At 40.6% G+C, this 18,967-nt stretch overlaps 1 protein-coding gene across 9 annotated transcripts in view; it reads left to right on the forward strand.

The window, feature by feature from the left end:
- MAP7 (microtubule associated protein 7) overlaps positions 1-18,967 on the forward strand; it is a 122,519-nt gene that overhangs the window by 54,405 nt on the left and 49,147 nt on the right. The gene's annotated exons all lie outside the window — the stretch shown is intronic.

The following is an 18,967-nucleotide window of genomic DNA, read 5'->3' on the forward strand; positions in this document are numbered from 1 at the left end:
TAACCAGATACTTTTTATATTTTGGGTTTTATTTTTCACTTGAGTCAGCAAAATGTATTTTTTTTTTAAAGTTGCTGGAGACAACCAAACAAAAATAAAATTAATTGTGGAAAGATAAATGGAACACAGGCACGCTGCTTTGAAAGTCTCTCTTGATGGTTTATATATCGTATATATAAAAAGTAAACTTAATGTGATTCTTCAATACACTAAATGAAATCAGTGTTCTCCTTATGACCTCTTTCCATCACTTTAAGTAGTGTTTAATATCAAATCCTTTGAGCAAAATAGTTTTATAATCCATTTATAAACTGGCTATATTCACCCTCCGTTATTGTTTTGGAAAACATCTCTGTGAGAAATTTGAAATATATTAGGGTAAAACAAACACCACATTAGGTGTAGAACTGTCCTAGCTGAAATAATTTTTTGCCAGGCTGACTGGTGGTATGGCATGCTGAGAGTTGTAGTTCAACAACTACTGGAAATCCACAGGTTGCCTAAGCCTGGGTTTAAGAAGTGAATCAAACAATTCAGATATGTGGTATTTTCAGCATCACACAGCAATTTCAAACATATTGGTTCAAAGTGCTTTGAAAACAACTATAAAGAACAGTGGCTTTGTTTTAAAGTTGAATTATTTGCATACTGTTTGCATGTTTTTTTTGTGCAAGAATGTTGTATTAGATTTTCCAACCTGTGAATATAATGAAATGCAAATTGATCCGTCCCATGTTTGTTGTCTTTGTTCTTATATTCAATGTTACCAAAATAATTTTTGCACTACTTTCAATATTTTACAAAACTTGCTCACATATTAAGTAATTTGCATATTTAAATGTTGAGTATCTGTCATTTGAGGAAGGCGTCTAGCACAACATTTTGATACTTGTGTTTAGGCGTCTAGACGTGTGGTTGGTGTATGCATTGGTGAAGATTTAGAGCTACAGAATATAACCTCTTTTTTTATTGTACCCCATGATATTTACATTTTAAAGAGCTGCATATGTTCTGGGGCATTCATTGTGCGTAAATTGGACTTGCATATGAGGTCTAATAGACCACAGATATCGCTTTAGAACTAATGGAGAGTAAGTGCATTTCATTCACCTTTTTATATTAAGCCAGTCATTTTAGTAGTATGGAGGAATGTGACTTCTACTTGTGAATTACAGCACTTTCTCCCTGGAAATGATTTTAGAATGTTAAAAGGCAACAATGCAGTATGATGCTGTGGTATGATGCTCTGTATAGCTGAATGTGTATACAAGCATTTGGACATTAATTAGTTCAGTGTGGTGAATAAAGTTTTGTTATATGGTTAAACAGTGTTGTAGTCAAAATCGATTAAGATTATAGTCGGGGAAAAATATGTATAACACAAAAGGTCCAATGAGAAGACTTGAAATTGCCAATAATGTAACCTGATACAGTGAATCCACGAACAATGAGGAAATTAGGAAATACCTCTACAAAACAATGGAGTCTGCAGCTTCCCACTCAGAAGAACATATGCATGTATGTTCAGGCGCAAAAGACCAAATGTGGAGCAGGATCCTCGGGTGGGTGACCTTGTAATGTGGGCCCTCCCTGCGCATACATGTTTATAAGCATATCATTTAAGGTAGCACAGAATGTTTTTTTTTTTTTTTTTTCTTCTATTGTTGCTCAATTTTTACCCTATAAGTCATGTATCACATGTAATTTGTGACATAAATGCGTGCAGATCTAGCATGACCATTTCTTAGATGGTTTGTCTGCAATTGTAATACCAGATGCAGACACTCTGATTCTTAAAATCCTCATCTATATGAAGGCCAGTCATTGGAAGGCATAGGTTGTATTTTAGGTCAAGAAAGGTTCACATTCAAAAATAAGGCATCCATTTATGAATGTAGGGCGGTGTCAAGCAATGTGCATTACTGCACATCGCTGCGATGCATTTTGAAACATCGCTGCTATTTACTATGCCAGGGCTACTCATGGAGCCATGGCGAAGAAACCCCTGCTATATAAAGGGGTTTTATGTCTTCACTAGCAGGCTAGCGCTGTAGGTGAATGCCAAGTCTGAACCTCGCGTATGCAGCTAAAGTACCCACATATACATATGATATGACCCAGAGGGAAATCATGCAAAGCCATTCTGGCTTCATTGGACCTATAGAAACAGGTAATATAACACCAACCTGAGATGGATGGCATTATCTAATATCGCAGTCCCTATAGAGTTCTATGTGGACTGCAGTAACCCACGAAAAGTAGAATAAACTTATCTGTAGTGGAATGAAAGTACCAAGTCCTACTGAGCTGTTTAATCAGTGTTTTTGATTTTGACCTAGAAATTCTCACTGTGAGCTGTACAATATGCATCATGAGCTGAATCACCATTTGCATTGACTGAATGCAGTAACTTGATCTCTCTACTTATGGTTTCATAATCTCATCAGATACATTGTTAATCTGACAGTGTAGTTTATGGGCAGTTTGTAGCCTTTGTACATTTGTCAGTAACATTGCTAGTGTCATAGCTTTTTCTAGAAGTTCTGCTCTCATTCTAGAGGAGCTTGACCATTAATTTGTAACACAAGCTTGGAATGAACTGCAACTATAGTGGTTCCTTTGGATACATAGGGCAGGTTGTAAGCATGTTAACTGAGCAAATGAGTCTGGTGCAAATATATCGCTATCTGTCTACAGCAGTGGTCATCAACTTGGTCCCTACCGCCCACTAGTGGGCGATTAAAGCTTCATGGTGAGCGGTGGGGTGTTTAGCTTTGTTCTGCATTGCTAAAAGTTAGCTCTGTTTCCATGGCAGCCCTATCCCTGGTGGTCTAGAGGTAGGAGGAAGTGGGGCAGGAATCCAGTGTCCAAAATGCGCTACTGCTCATGGTCCCGAAACTGGTAGCTAGGCTTTTGCATCAAGTCTTGCATTAGTGCCCACAGTGAACAGATGCATATAGTAGCTGCTGCGTACATATTCCTTAGGACTGGGTTTAACTTAATTTACAGTTTTGGGAGGATTTCCCCTTAACCAGTGTTAGTCATAGGTACAGACTGGAGGCACCTAATAAGTATATTATACTTAATACTTATACTTAATATAAGTAATAGAGCCTGTCCACCACAACAAGAAGTGTCACAGAGTGTTACAGTGCATACTGACAACCTGCACCTGCATTTATATATGTGAATACAGTAACCTGTATATGCAAGACTGCAGAGATAGACTTTTTGAAATAGGCTTTTGCAATTTACTTTTGAGTTCCTTCTCTAAACTTTGAACCTCTTTCATGGTGGGGGGCAGTACGCGGTTAGATTTGTGAGAGTAAGCACGTGTCCACGGCTTTGAGCGAGTTGATAAATTGTGCAATTGTGAACCCATGTCTAAAAAACAGAAATACACTAATGGCTAGTTACTAGAGTATCTAAAGATGGGTTTCATGGAATCTGTTACAAATAAACAGCTTCCAATGTGTTTATTGTGCCACATGACATTATCCAATGAAGCAATTAAGTTGATTGTGGGAAGAACTTGCTACAAAGCATTCAAAAGATCGAGAGAAGCCCATTGAATGTTTTCAAGAAATGTGCAAAAGATTTCAGAATCGTTCAACAATAACTGCGCAAAGTTTTTATGAGTGAAAAATTATAACAGAGATAGAGGTGTGAACTAAAATTCATTTTAAAATATAAGAGAATAGTAGAAAGAAAACATGAAAGAAAAATATAATATAACAAGTTAACCCGTGCATGATACTCATGCATTCTAGTCAAATCAAGCTACTTAAGGTGGTAAAAAGGTTCTTGTCATGCATTTGGGCCTAGCCCAGGAGCGTTACTTCCCAACGCAAGCGCCCTTTTTTAACGTGGTTTAGTCCACATGTCACCACCTCATCATTTTTCTCCATCACCTCATCCTTCATCTTCATCGCCACATCCTTCATCAAGCTACTTAAGGCGTTAACAACTTCCCACTGTCACCCCCGGCAACCACCAACCACTCCCAACTGTCACTTCTCCTTCAAGAAATATATAGGTCAGTGTATAACTCAGCCCAGCAGGTGGCGCTGCAGCTTGTTTTTGTTTTTTTTTCACACACGCCACTAGGCATTTATATAATACAAGTAAACCCGTGCATGATACTCATGCATTCTAGTCAAATCAAGCTACTTAAGGTGGTAAAAAGGTTCTTGTCATGCATTTGGGCCATAGCCCAGGCCTCAACCACCAACCACTCCCCACTGTCACCCCCGGCAACCACCAACCACTCCCAACTGTCACTTCTCCTTCAAGAAATATATATATATTTTTTTTAAATCTTTATAAACACTTTTAACAATTAACAAATTAAATTAACAAATTAAAAACATCTTAGTATACCAAATTTCAGCCCTTTCTGAATTTTTTTTTCCACACACAAAGAATTTAGTAGGTCAGTGTATAACTCCGCCCAGCAGGTGGCGCTGCAGCTTGGTTTTATTTTTTCCACACACAGACAGACTAACACACGCCACTAGACATTTATATTATAGATAATATTTTAAGGGGGGAATTCATTTAGCCACGAAGTGTCTCCAGAACGTCTGAGAGACACAAAGCAGTTGAGATTTCTATAAAAATCTACCCTCATTTTCCGGTGGGAAGAAAATTGAGCAGAGATTTCTACCGTAATTGCCAGCAATTGCATTTTCCCTCTAAGATTTTATTCTTGATGTATTCCAATGGTAAGGGCTGAAGACAATGAGTCATACTTAGGCAAGTGCTTAAGGATAAGTGAGACTTTCACTGACTTGTGCATCCATTCTGCTATACAGTTCTGGTTTTAATGAAAACGAAATGAGGGACTAAGATTGGTGAGAACCTTTTAAAAAGGCCAAGTGGGGCTGAGTTTTGAAAACATGGGAACATAAACATTGCTGGTGGGGGAGGAGGGTTGAAAGAAGCAGGATTTCAAATTAAGGACAAGTTCTTTTTACCTACCATGTATTAACTTGGCGTGAAAGGCGAGGCGATGCTACAAGCAGATCAGCCTAGGGCAACCTGAGACTTTAATCGGGCCCTGCCTATGGAGCGCTCACTATTCCCATTAGATATGACATGCTGCACCTGTTGACAAAAGCAATGGGAAGATCTCTGGTTCAGTGCTTAAGTCAGTTGAGGATCCAGGGCCGGTGCTAGGGTCCGTGGCGCCCTAGGCACATTTTCAAAATCGGCGCCCCCACCCTGCACACTTACAAAATAGTGTGTAAATGTGCGTCTTTTCTTACCTGCTTCTAACTTGCCTCCTCTCTGCTCATTCTGCTCCCCTCCACTCACTGACACTGTCGGGCCGTGATGATAATGTCACGCCCGACAGTCAGTCACTGAGTGGAGGGGAGGAGATGGAGCAGAGAGGTGGTGGTGAGCAATAGTCCCTCCCCCCCTCCCTGTGGATGTATGTGAAGCTGTGCGGCGGCCGTGAAAGGTATGGTCAGCGGTCGCCGCACAGTTTTAAAGAATTTTTTAATCTGTGGCGCCCTCCAGAGCCCGGCGCCCTAGGCAACTGCCTAACCTTGCCTAATGGGAGCGCCGGGCCTGTGAGGATCATGTCGTTAATAGCCACTTCTGGCTCAGACTACCAAAGCTGTCTAGCACTAGTTATGTGGTACAAAATACTAGTGCTTTATTATTATTATTATTATTATTATTATTATTATTATTATTATTATTAATTTAATGTATAGCAGCATTGTACAGAGAATATGTATTCATTCTATTCAGGCCCTGTCCCATTGGAGCTTACAGTCTGGAAATTCCTTGGGAGGGTCGTAGATGGATTCATTTTGAGGCTAATGTTCTGGTACTCCGAGCCACTGTCAAGGCAGCATGCAGGTTGAAAATCGGTTATGTAAAATTTAAATCTGAGATTCGAAATAACTCCATTGATTTGAGGCCTAGATATATCCAAGCAGTGAGGAAACCACATATGGCGGTGGTTCCCAAACTGCACCGCGGCTCCCAGGGGTGCCGCGGCGCTGTCACTGGGGTGTTGCGGGCCAGGCATAAAAAAAAAAAAGAGAGCACATAAACTTGCCAATCCGCCAGGCGCTGGGACCCAGCAGCCTCCTCTCTGACGTCGATATTCAGTGACAGCTGCGGGAGAGAGGAGGCTGCTGGGTCCCGGCGCCCGGCGGATTGGTAAGTTTATGTGCTCTTTCTTTTTTTTATGGCTGGGAGAAGCGGAGGAGGGCAGCGGAGGAGGACAGCGGGCAGCAGAGTGACAGAGGGGTGCAGAGGGGGGCAGTGTGACAGAGGGCTGCAGAGGGGGCAGAGTGCCTGGATGCGGCGGAGGGCAGAGTGCCTGGATGCGGCGGAGGGCAGAGTGCCTGGATGCGGCGGAGGGCAGAGTGCCTGGATGCGGCGGAGGGCAGAGTGCCTGGATGCGGCGGAGGGCAGAGTGCCTGGATGCGGCGGAGGGCAGAGTGCCTGGATGCGGCGGAGGGCAGAGTGCCTGGATGCGGCGGAGGGCAGAGGGCCTGGATGCGGCGGAGGGCAGTGTGACAGGGCAGTGAGAGGGGACAGCGTGAGAGATGGCAGAGGGGGCAGCGTCAGAAGGGGCCGCGTGAGAGGGGGCAGAGTGCCTGGATGCGGAGGAGGACAGAGGGCTGCAGAGGGGGCAGAGTGCCTGGATGCAGAGGAGGACAGAGGGCTGCAGAGGGGCCAGAGTGCCTGGATGCAGAGGGGGCAGTGTGACAGAGGGCAGAGGAGGGGTACAGTGTTTTAGCGTGACAGAGGAGGTGGACAGCATGACAGAGGAGGGGGACAGTGTGACAGAGGGCAGTGAGAGGGGACAGCGTGAGAGATGGCACAGGGGGCAGCGTCAGAAGGGGCCGTGTGAGAGGGGGCAGAGTGACTGGATGCAGAGAGGGCAGTGTGTCTGGATGTAGAGGAGGCATTTTTGCATACAGCTAAATAAGTATTTCTGTCCTGACCTAAATACTTATTACATTTTTTTGACCCAACTACTTCTTAAACAGGACTGCTCAGTAATTATTTTGGAGGGGTGCCTTGAAAAAATTTGGAGACTCTAAGGGTCCCGTGAACTGCAAATGTTTGGGAACCACTGACATATGGGTTTGGTTCCTACCATGGGCCTATCTATGTGGAGTTTCTATATTTTGTAATGTTTTTGTGTTTCCTCCCACAAAGTCCAAAAACACACTGGTAGGTTAATTGGGTTCCAACAAAAATAGAGACATGTGTGGTAGTTAATTTAGACTGTAAGGGACTGATGTGAATGACTAAATAAAATAAGCATCTGAGTGTTCTCAAGATGGCTGCCTATAGCAATGTAAAGTGCTTTGAGTTCTATTTTAAGAAAGGCGTTCTAATAATAAAGACTTACCATTGGTGCGGCAGGTGCCATGCATTGGGGCCCATGGAGATAATGGGGCCCAATGCATGGCAGATGCAGAGGGTCCGGGGCCCTGATTTCCTGCACTGGGGCCCACAGCTTGCTAGTTCCGCCTCTAAAAAAAATTGTATTGTGGTACCCCATACACAACAAAAGTAGCTGAACATTTGTGTGTTTCTCAAGTTGCATATGTCCTGAAGAAAAACATTTTACTGCTATATTAGTTAACTATTTTTTATAATTTTTTGTTCATTTTTGTATTTCTATCAAGAAAGACCTTTGCACTCGTGTCATGGTGTAAGAACATAAGCTTAAGTCCAAAATAAACTCATACTCTTGGTCCTACTAGTCAAAATAAATATATTTTATTGGATATACTTTTTCAGTTGCCCTAGTAATTTAATCATTTTAATGGCCGAAATGATATTGCTGCGTACCAGTATGAACTCCACCATGTGTACGAAAACATAAGTAAACATATAAAGTGTACATTTTATCTATGAAGATTTTTTATTTTTAACCACTCCATCCCATACATATTATCTGACTAATTGTAAATAAGTTTTACATTATTGTATTCCAGAATCTGAAATGTGGCAATCTGGCTTGGATGAGGAAGGGCACACATTACATTTAAATCATGTGCTTAGAATTTTACATGTAAAAGGAAGTTTTCTATGCGTCTCCAGCATGAGTCATTCTCAATGTGCGCCTCTGTCTTATACAAAGTAGCTGTGGGAACTGATAAAGCATTGCCATGGAAACGATTTCCATTTACTTAGTTCACCTTTCACTTTTGAGTTTTGAGTAAAAGAAAATATATATTTTTTTTTTACTTCAATAAATGCAGATACAGACTGAGCACACGTTGAAATGGACTTGTCACTTCCCTATAAGCCAGCGTTTCGTGTACAGTCATGAGCCATTTTCATCCATGTATGCCTTTTCCAATAACTTATATAGAATAGTGAAAAATACATGTAACTCAGTACCCTAATATTAACTTAATGTTTTTCTTTCTTTTCTGTTTTATTGACTTTCTGTGTGTGCGTAGGTCAACTGCATGTTCCGTCATCTTTGAATAGCATTTTGGTCTCACTTTATGATCACTTCCATTCACTCAATAAGCATGGATCAGGCTAACTAAGCTATAGACAAAACCATCTGCTCATTAGTGATATTAAGTCTATAATAAGGACTGCAGATTCCAACAATAGAACTGCAACTTTAGACTTGTACACAGTTTTATTCACACAAAAGGGATGACAGCAATTCCCCATCAATATAATGTTTAAATGATTTTGATGATTTCTTGTTATGCACAATTTTGAGAATAGATGTGCAACAAAGGAGGAATGTAATACATACTTACCTACTTTTGCGAAGTCCTTTCCGGGAGATGGGCGTGACTGGAGGGCGGGAGGGGGCAGGGCACGGCGAATCGCGTCATTTTGGCCCAGCCCCCGCGACGGAAATGGCGTTTTGTCACGGGGGTGGGGCCAAGATGACGCGATTCGCCACTAATTGCGTCATATTGGGAAAACACTAGCCGAATGCGGGAGATTTGTCAGCTCTCCCGGGAGTCCGTGAGACGACCCGAATTTCGGGAGTCTCCCGGACATTCCGGGAGAGTTGGCAAGTATGATGTAATACAACAAAAATGAATATATATATTCAAGATAAACGCAATTTTTCTTTCCTGACTGGAAGTTGTCCTAAAAATCTCTGTCCAAGTAGACATTGTACTAACAGTAAATGTTTGTGGAATAAGTGACTAGTATAAGGATTGGCAATGTATGGTGAAATGTCCAGTCTGAAATGTATCCAAGATCATCTATCATTTGTCTATTTGTATATGGGATTTGCCCTGTTAACCACGTGAACTTGCTGTGAATGTTTTGGCACCATTTTTTTTTCACAGCTTTTCCTCGCGTTTTTTGATCAGTATCCTTCTTTGGTAATTGCTCTCTTCATTCATTAGCTGTCTGGAAGGGGAAGCACAGTAATGTGCAAATGAGCAGTACAGCAGGCCAGCTTCCAGACCTTCATTTCTTTTCAATGAAGCTTCTGTTTACCAGCACTTTTAGATAACTGTACCAGCCACTGGGTTTCTGCACATAGACTTTGATCTGCTCGCAGCCTGTTCATTGATGAGGGGATTGTGTCTCTCAATGTTTTTTCAATGTTGAGGTCTGGTTTGCTGGTAATTTTACACTGGTTTCTAGATGTATCTACCACACGTCAAATATTTTGTCCCTGGTACCTTGAAAGAAGCAGTGGTAAAGCAATGGTTGCATTGTTTCTGTGTACATGGTATTTTGGTATAGATGTACAACTGTTTGTTTTTTTAAATTGGTATTTAAAGGTTTAATATTTATTTGATTATGTTACCCATGTAGAAGTACACAGGCACCCTGGGTGCAGGAAATACAGTTGAATTTTGTGTCTTGTAAATATTTTGACCTAGTGTTCCTGATTATGTGCAGTTATATTTAAATTTCTACCAAAGTGTTTTATGGTATGTAATACTTTATCATTGAGAAAATAATATAGGGAAATCCAGAAGATATGACAGTTGGTGAGCATTAAAAATGATAATTATAGTGAAAGAATTTGTAATTTTTTCAAATCCATTAAACAAATCCTGTGTTTTGAAAATGCTTTAAAATGCATCCCTGAAGTGCATCTAATGTAAAGGTTCATATTCCTGCATTATACCCAGTTTCCCCACACATGTGTGAATGAGCTCTAATGGTCAGGCGTCACTTCAAATAGCTTTTCAGAGGGATCTAAGAAAGGAATTTGTCATCACAGATGATGGACAAATCTTAATCAACACTACAATGGTAGTTTTGAGGTACAGTGGATATAAAATGTTTACACACCCTTATTGATATTGCAGGTGTTTGTGATATATGGCCTGGAATCAAGATAAATCATGTTAGATTAAACCTATAATGTGACCTTACATCCAACAAATTTCAAGTAAAAAAAAATTAATGTTTTAGGGAAAATAAGTGAAAATGATAAAACCTACAATAGCTTGCTGTATATGGATGCCCACCACTTCATAATGCTTTTGGATTGCCAAGGTGCTTGAAAATGAACGTGGTAAGATTGTAGTAGTGCAATATGATAGCCCTCCTCAGAAGGATGAGGTTGAACATTTACTCTCATCCCATGTTCAAAAGTAAAGGATGGGGATGAAAATTTACCACCAAGTTATAAGACTGGCACTGACATAAAATGGCAAATGTGCTTGGACAACCCAACAATACTAAGTCCTTTGTACAAAAAAGAAGCAGTGCCAGTGATGATGAAGCTGATGTGAAAAAATGTAATGGTGGGAAACATTTGTCAGTTGTATACAATACAAAGCATACTGTGTGTGCAGATTTTGGCGACATAGCCTACAATATGAAATTACATTAGACACCTTATTTTCAGAAACTGCTGCTTGCAAAGTTGTATCAAGCAGTGATACTGAAGAGCAAAAATAGTCTATCTAAGACTGTAGTTGATCTTCCAGGATTTTCTGTACATTGCTTTGTACATTTTTCCCTCTCTTTTTGTGAACTTTCCAGTCCCCGCTGTAAGGAATTATCCCCACAATATGATGCTGCCACCACCATGCTGTAGGGATGCTGTTTTCAATGCGATGTGCAGTGTTAGATTAGTGTTAAGTATAGCACTTAGTATTGAAGCTGAAAAGTTAAATTTTAGTCCCATCACAACATAGAATGTTCCTCCATATCGTCATGTCTTCCACATGTCTTTGGGGAAACTGTAGCCGTGGAGGACTTTCTTCTTGCCGCCCTCCCATGCAACCCAGATTGACGAAGCGTTAATGCTATGTTGTCCCATGCACATTTATTCCTTGTTTTAGAGTTGACATTGGATTCTTGTTGACCTCCCTTGCTGCAGCTCTTCTCAACGAGACACTCGGTTTAGGAAGAGGCCTGTTCATGACAGATTCAGTTTTTCCATATTTTCTCCATTTTTGTATGATAGATTTACCTGTGCTTCAGGGTATATTCAATGCCATGGAAATTTTCTTCTACCCTTTTCCTGGTTGATATTTCTCAGTGACCTTGTCTCCGATCTGCTTGGAATGTTCTTTTGTCTTCATTGATTGGAAATGCACTAACTACCTGTGGGAGGTCACACAGACAGGTGTATTCATGCTGTAATCATTTGACACACCTTAACTGCACACAGCTGGACTCCAATAAACTATTAATGGGACTTGTGAAGAAAGTTGATTACTTCAGAGGAAATGTAGTATGAATATAGCACAGAGATAAATACTAATGTCATCACTTTTTCAGTTTTTTTTGTACGTAATTTATTTGGACAAATGATTGGATTACATTTTTTGGCACATTATTGAGTACTTTGTGTCTGATTAATGGGAATAAATTTAAAATAAATCTATCATGGTTCCATGTTGTAACAGCAAAATGTGGAAAAGTCCAAGGGCATTGACTAGCTTATGAAACACTAGGTTTCATTATACTGACCCTCCTCTACTTCCACGTTCCTGATAGACATTTCATACTCTTTGGTAGTGGTGCCCAAGTCTTTGATCAAGGTTTACTGGTAGAGAGGCAGTGACCTGATGACCATGACCATGACTCAGTGTGGATGTAGTAACACTGGCCACTATTTGCTGACAGCGGAGGTGACTGCTGCACTTGCTGTCTATTCCCCAGTCACTGTACCACATTACTGTTATCAGGACATGTGATTGCCAACTCCTTGTATGAACCTGACAGAGGCACTTTTCTCCTGGTGCCTTCACATTGCTTCTAGTTATGTTGGAAATTTAAAAAAGCATGTAAGATGCAGCTCTGGGGGCTTTGTGCAGTGGGTAGCTAGCTGTCAGTAAGGGCAATCTCTTTGTAGCAGCTGGCTGGCACTGGGCCTTTGTGTAGCTGGCAATTGGGTGGGTCCCTGAAACGTGTCACTTGCAATTTGTGGGTGGGGGGTCTACAACAGGTGGTTGGCAGTTTGGGGGGTTACTTTGCAACAGGTGGATGGCATTTAGGAAGCATTCTCTGTGAACTGTGAAAAGGTAGCTAGCCGTGGAGGTGGGGTCTCAACGATAGAGGCAGCTGTAAATTGGGGAAGGAAGCTCTGTGCAACAGGTGGCTGCAGGCCCGGCGCTCTCATTAGGCAAGGTTAGGCACTTGCCTAGGGCGCCGGGCTCTGGAGGGCGCCCTCCAGAATGAAAATTACTTTAAAACTGTGCGGCGACCGCTGACCATACCTGTCACGGCCGCCGCACAGCATTCAGATGCACGGGGGAGGGGGGGGGAAGAGGCTATTGCTCACCACCGCCGCCTCTCTGCTCCGTCTCCTCCCCTCCACTCACTAGTGTCAGTGAGTGGAGGGGAGGAGACGGAGCAGAGAGGCGGCGGTGGTGAGGTAAGGAAAGACGGGGTGAGGAGGGAGGAGGGCGCCGATTGTTGTGGGGGGGGGGCTGGGGCGCCGATTTTGTAAAAATGCCTAGGGCGCCATGGAGGCTAGCACAGGCCCTGGGTGGCTGGCTGCTGGGGGCAGGCCTCTGTGTGCCACAGGTGGCTGGCTGCTGGGGGCAGGCCTCTGTGTGCCACAGGTGGCTGGCTGCTGGGGGCAGGCCTCTGTGTGCCACAGGTGGCTGGCTGCTGGGGGGCAGGCTTCTGCGTGCCACATGTGGCTGGCTGCTGGGGGCAGGCCTCTGTGTGCCACAGGTGGTTGTCTGCTGGGGGCAGGTCTCAGTGCATTATGGGGTTTGCATTATGGGTGCTATTCTTCTACTAGATGCTGTTTGATTGAATCGTGATGTATTGCTTTGCAGTATATGGTTTACAATGGGAGCTATTTTCAGCCCTATATGACTAACAATGAATGTTTATAAGTAATTTATGTCTAGAAGTGATGATGTAATTGCTGGATAATGGAATGGCAGGATAATGTACAGGAAGTTTTGGACTGATGGTGTACCCATATACTCAATGAAATCGATTTACAGCAGGGCTTTCCTGATTTGGGACTTTAGGAATAATAAATGTGTTTGTAGATTAGCATACACAGACTGTAGAAAAAATAGACATGTCACAAAAAATCCCAGCTTTAAGGCTATGTTCCATAGTATATATTTATTATTTCTTTTAAAAAAGCAATGGGCATTTTGTTTTTCTTACATCGTGTCCAGGAACATGGAAAAATAATCAGTCCACATTTCCCATGCTGTACACAGCTTTTTTTTTTACAGGACTTTTAAGAACCTTTTATTTATTTTTTGGGAATCCCATTTAAGTGAATGGAGAACTTTTTTTTATGAATTTATCTGAAGCAATCAAAGGAATTAAAATACATTCTGGAAAAAGGCAGTCTGACTATAACCTGGGGTATGCTACATACAGTCTTTTTCTCTGGAACTTGTTTTATAACAGTGATGCTGGGAAATAGGGGGTGTGAGCAGAAGAACTAATCAGATGCTGCAATCATGAACATAGTGACTTCTAATTGGTCCTCCCTCTCACGCCTTCCTTTCTGCAACCTTTTGAAATTGGTTAACAGAAATGTTAACCACTTTATGTGGTAATGCACTTTTAAATGTGTTTTATAAATGGTTTCCAGCACAGTGATCAGACAGATTGCATCCTGCAGAAATATAAGTGTGTACATTTTACATTTATTTCAAATAGTATTCAGCGGTAAACAGGCTTCTGTACTTATTAATGTCCAGTTGATTGTTTTGTTTTAAGTCACTTAAGTGAACACTGCGCCTGAATATAATATACCTCTGATGCAATAATCTATTGCTGGTCTGTAATTGTAAATCACATTCTGAAATAAAGAATGATGAAATTACCATGTGTTCCTCCTTATGTGATTGCCCCTCTTTTCTTTTTTCTGTACCCCATATATTTTTGAAAAGTTTCAATAAAGAATAATGAAATAAAAGATTGGTAATTTAATGTAAAGCATCACTGATTATGAAAAACTTGACTCTACGAACAACTTTTCATTCATCTCTAGTGTATACTTTGTAGGATGAAAAACAATGACAGGACCCGCCGCGTGTATAATCAAGAAGGCTTTATCCTAATTGCAATTATTACCATAACCCTTACCTAAACCCTAACCCTTAAAGTAGATTATACAAGCGGTAGGTCCTGTTATTGCCTTTAAATCCGGAAATCACACCATCGCCATGCTAAGTGACGTATATTACAACTGGCGGAATTTAGTGAAATCGTAATATGTAGGAGGCATGTTGGTAATGCACTGTGTCTTTTTATTGGCAAGTCTGCATTTCCATGTTATCGGCATTGTTGTAATCGGAATTGCTTTGTCGGGATACAATGTGTTGGGATTATAAGTATAGGACAATCGTACCCCACCCATTATTATGGACTATGGGCTAGATTTACTAAGCTGCGGGTTTGAAAAAGTGGGGATGTTGCCTATAGCAACCAATCAGATTCTAGCTGTCATTTTGTAGAAAGTACTAAATAAATGAAAGCTAGAATCTGAATGGTTGCTATAGGCAACATCCCCACTTTTTCAAACCCGCAGCTTAGTAAATCTAGCCCAATGACTTATATCACATTAGGTATAAATCCTGCCACTCTGCATGATGTGTGTTATTTCATAGTGATTTTTTCCTGGTTTAGGTTTTTCTCAAATGCTTGAATTTGAAGATCATGTTTTTTTCTTATTGACATTTGTAAATCTTCTTCCCGATGGAAGCTCCTCTCTTGTGCCCTATTATGTTTCTTGTTTCCTTGTATCTACATACTGTTTTGCATTCATAAAGACACACATGGCTGAGTCTGTTATCCTCTGGCAGCTGAAATTCTCTAGAGTGCAGTGCACTCCGTGTTGCTGGCTGGCTGGCTGTCCTGCACTTATTGTCTAGCATCTCTGTGCACTGATTTGCGGAGTGATGTTTTAATGCTTAGAAATGTTACCCTCTTTACATTGTTATTTACGCTTATGCAGTTCTGCAGTTATATAATTATTTACACCCATTGATAAAGGCACATGTGATCCACCTTTTTAGAAAAAATAATGGCAAACATATTTATAAGTGAATTTATTTTAAAATACAATGTTAATAGTTTGTGTGTTGTTGATGTATTTGCTGGTATAGATATGCATTAATTGTGGTGTATTGGAGAGTAAGAAGCTTATTTAGTAAGCATTGTTGTGTAAACCTTAGAAACCAATGCGATTCTAGATGTCCTTTTTCTAGCATTGGTGCAAATCTTAAAATCGACAAATAGTTAAAGAATATGGGATAAGTCTGTTCAAATGGAGATATTGAATCCAAAAAGAAGAAAACATTTCCACAGTTTCCAAATCACAGGATCATTTTAAGATCTTCTTTTACTGACGTAACATTTTCAATTAATATTCAATTAAATATACATTCATTAATACATCATCTGTAACAACAGACTAAACAAAAGTAGAGTTTGGCCATAATGCATGCCATATTTGGCGAAAACCAAACACATTCTACCACCACAAGACCCTCACACCACCTTCCTATCACAGAGTGGTATGGTGATTTGGGTGGTATTGCAGCAAGGACACCACAAACTTCTCTTTATACCAGAGTATTACAAAAGAAATTACAAGGCCATCTGTCCAACTGCTGAAGCTTGGCCGAAATGAAATCATACCACAGGACAATTATCCACAGCACACCAGCAAATCTACAACTGAATTGTTGAGAAAGAAAAGTATCAAGAATGACAAATTCAAAGTCCAAACTTCAACCCCACTGAGATACTGTGGTTGGACCTCATGAGAATTGTTCTTAAACAAACATCAATGAATTGTATCAGTGTTGTAAGGAGGAGTTGGTCAATATTCTTCTAATATGATGTAGGAGACTAAATAAACTCATACAGGAAATTATTACTTAACATTAAAAGTTGGTTCTAGAGGGTAACAAATTGCTTCTTCATGTTGGTCATTATTCAATAAAAAAAAAATAGGCAACTTCATATATTGTTGTTAGTCACTTGAGATTAAATGTGTCAAATGTTAGGATTTGGTGGGAACTTGTTAATTCTGTTCTGAAATTTGAAGTACACCCTCATACTTTAATTTTCACATACCTGCTAGTGGTGGCTGCAGGTAAATATCTGATTATTACTGGTATTATAGTAGGTGTACTGTCATCTCATCCTGTCCATGACATAGGGTCATTATTACATCCTCACTCTGGGTGATATCTGAGGTTGATATCCTGACTCTTGTGCTTGCACCATAAACAAGGGGTTTGGAGCATATGGGGCTGTATGTCATCACTAAGAAAACATAAGAACCCGAACCCTCAATGTGGTCAGAATAATGATAAAATAATGACTATAGATGTCTGTATGCTCTAGAAGGGGAACATACAATAGATTTTTAAGTACTTCAAGGGTTTCTTCTATGTCCTTTGTGCTGAGTTTTATGTTTTTATTTTTAAGTAGGATACTTTAATGTTAAGTGTGATGGTGATGACATTGGCCAGGTAATTACCTATGACACATACTTCTTTATAAATCTAGCTTTGTAAATATTGTGACTGAAAAGTATATTCCTGCATTATTCCCTAAACTGAAATGTGTGTAATAATTCAGTGGGTTGTGTAAGCACTTTTTGTTGTTTATACATACATTTAATTATTAATCTAGGACTGTTAAAACGTTTTTTTAATCCTTTAGTCAGAAGCCATGTGCAAGATTTGCAATAAGCATCACAGAAACATTTCACAGTGCTTCTTTTTACTGTCTCGTTTCCTGGAATTCCATTCAGTGTAGCTAAATTTTAACATAAAGGACTGACATGATATTTTTATTTAAAATTATTTTTTTCAGTGCCTGGTTACTACAACATTGAACTTTGCCAGCATCCTCCCTTTAGAGAAGTCTCCCAATGGCTCTTACTGGTTGATACTGCTGACAAAGAGGAGATGTGATAGCACAGCCAAACTAAGCTGTTAATTATACTGGGCGCACTGAAATGTGGCCCCTCTCAAAAATGAAACATTGTTATAGTGTGAAAAATGTATATTTTTGCAAAATTTAAAAGTAGGCCTGTCTCCTAAATGCATTGGAGGCATTTATTTTGTTAGCTTAACCAGTTTGCAGCCTATTAATTTGCTAGGAAGAATATTCATGAGGACTGGCATTTTCATGAGGTACTGGTAAATCCATACTTGCCTACTTTCAGTATGCGACATCCGGGAGAGGGGCGTGACTAATGGGTGGGAGGGGGCGGGGCACCTCGGATCACGTCATTTTTGCCCCCTCCCTCACAAGTAAAATGACATTTTGCCGTGGGGGGCGGGGCCAAAATGATGCAATCCTCTGTGAATTGCGTCATTTTAACAACGGCATGTCGGGATGCGGGAGAAATGCCAGCTCTTGCGGGAGTCCGGGAGACTGACCTGAATTTCGGGAGTCTCCCGGACTTTCCGGGAGAGTTGGCAAATATGGGTAAATCAATATTAGTTCAGTTCACAAAATGGATGCCTCCGTAAGTATCCGCTTCAAATCATGACTGCACTACTAGAACCGGGATAGTAAGGGGGTGTGCATATGTGTGTATTTATATGACTAATCTCAGAGAAACTTGAGGCTGGGCAAAGCCCTTATTGGACAGGGCTTCCCCCCAATTCAAGACAGCTTGCAGACTGCTGGTCTCTCATCTGGTCTTGCAGCTTTGATTACCTGCTGCAGGAAATGTGATTATTCATTACTTTTTATATAGCGCCACAATATTATGCAGCACTGTACAGAGGATTTTTAATCATGCATGTCAGCCCCTTCCCCATTGGAGTTTACTGTCCAAAATTCTCTACCATACACACACTAAAGTCCATTTTTATCGGCAGCCTATTGACCTACCACTGTTTTTAGGAATATTATTATAGTTAATTTCCTATTATATTATGAATTAGAATATTATTTAAATTAGTTGTTGTTAAGTGATAACATTATGCAGCAGTGTACACTGAGGGGATCATGATAGTAATACATTGCATACAGTACAATGACGAGACATAAAGTAAAGTGATGGGTACAGCATACCAGCTAATTTTAATGGACATTTGGTGCAGAAGTTCTCACTTGTACATGACAGTGCTGGTAAATTGCTGCTAAATGAATTGGCACTTTTTAACAACTACAGGAAAATCTACTATAATGTTTTAATTAATAAAACAGCTATAAAGCAACTTTCCCATCCCTCTAAATTCCCTGAGTATTTCTCTGGCAGCTACTATAGAGTAAAGACCCCTTTCTCTTTAGGCCTTTTTTAAAAGTTTAAAGTTATTATATGTATCATGTTCAAAATATTTGTAATACTTGTCTACTTTTAAAACCTCCCATTTAGGAGATCCCGGAGAGGAGGTCATGTGACAAGTGCAGGAGTAGACGTGGTGATACTATTGCATCACCATAGCCCCGCCCCTGCTATGAAATGCAGGGAGTTGTCATTGAGCCCCGCCTCCACCCTCCCGGGAGGATGCCTACTCTTTCAGGAGCCTGCTGGAAATTCTGGGAGTGTGTGTATATAATTTGT

This window comes from Mixophyes fleayi, chromosome 3, assembly GCF_038048845.1.
Source record: "Mixophyes fleayi isolate aMixFle1 chromosome 3, aMixFle1.hap1, whole genome shotgun sequence".
NCBI lineage: Eukaryota > Metazoa > Chordata > Amphibia > Anura > Limnodynastidae > Mixophyes > Mixophyes fleayi.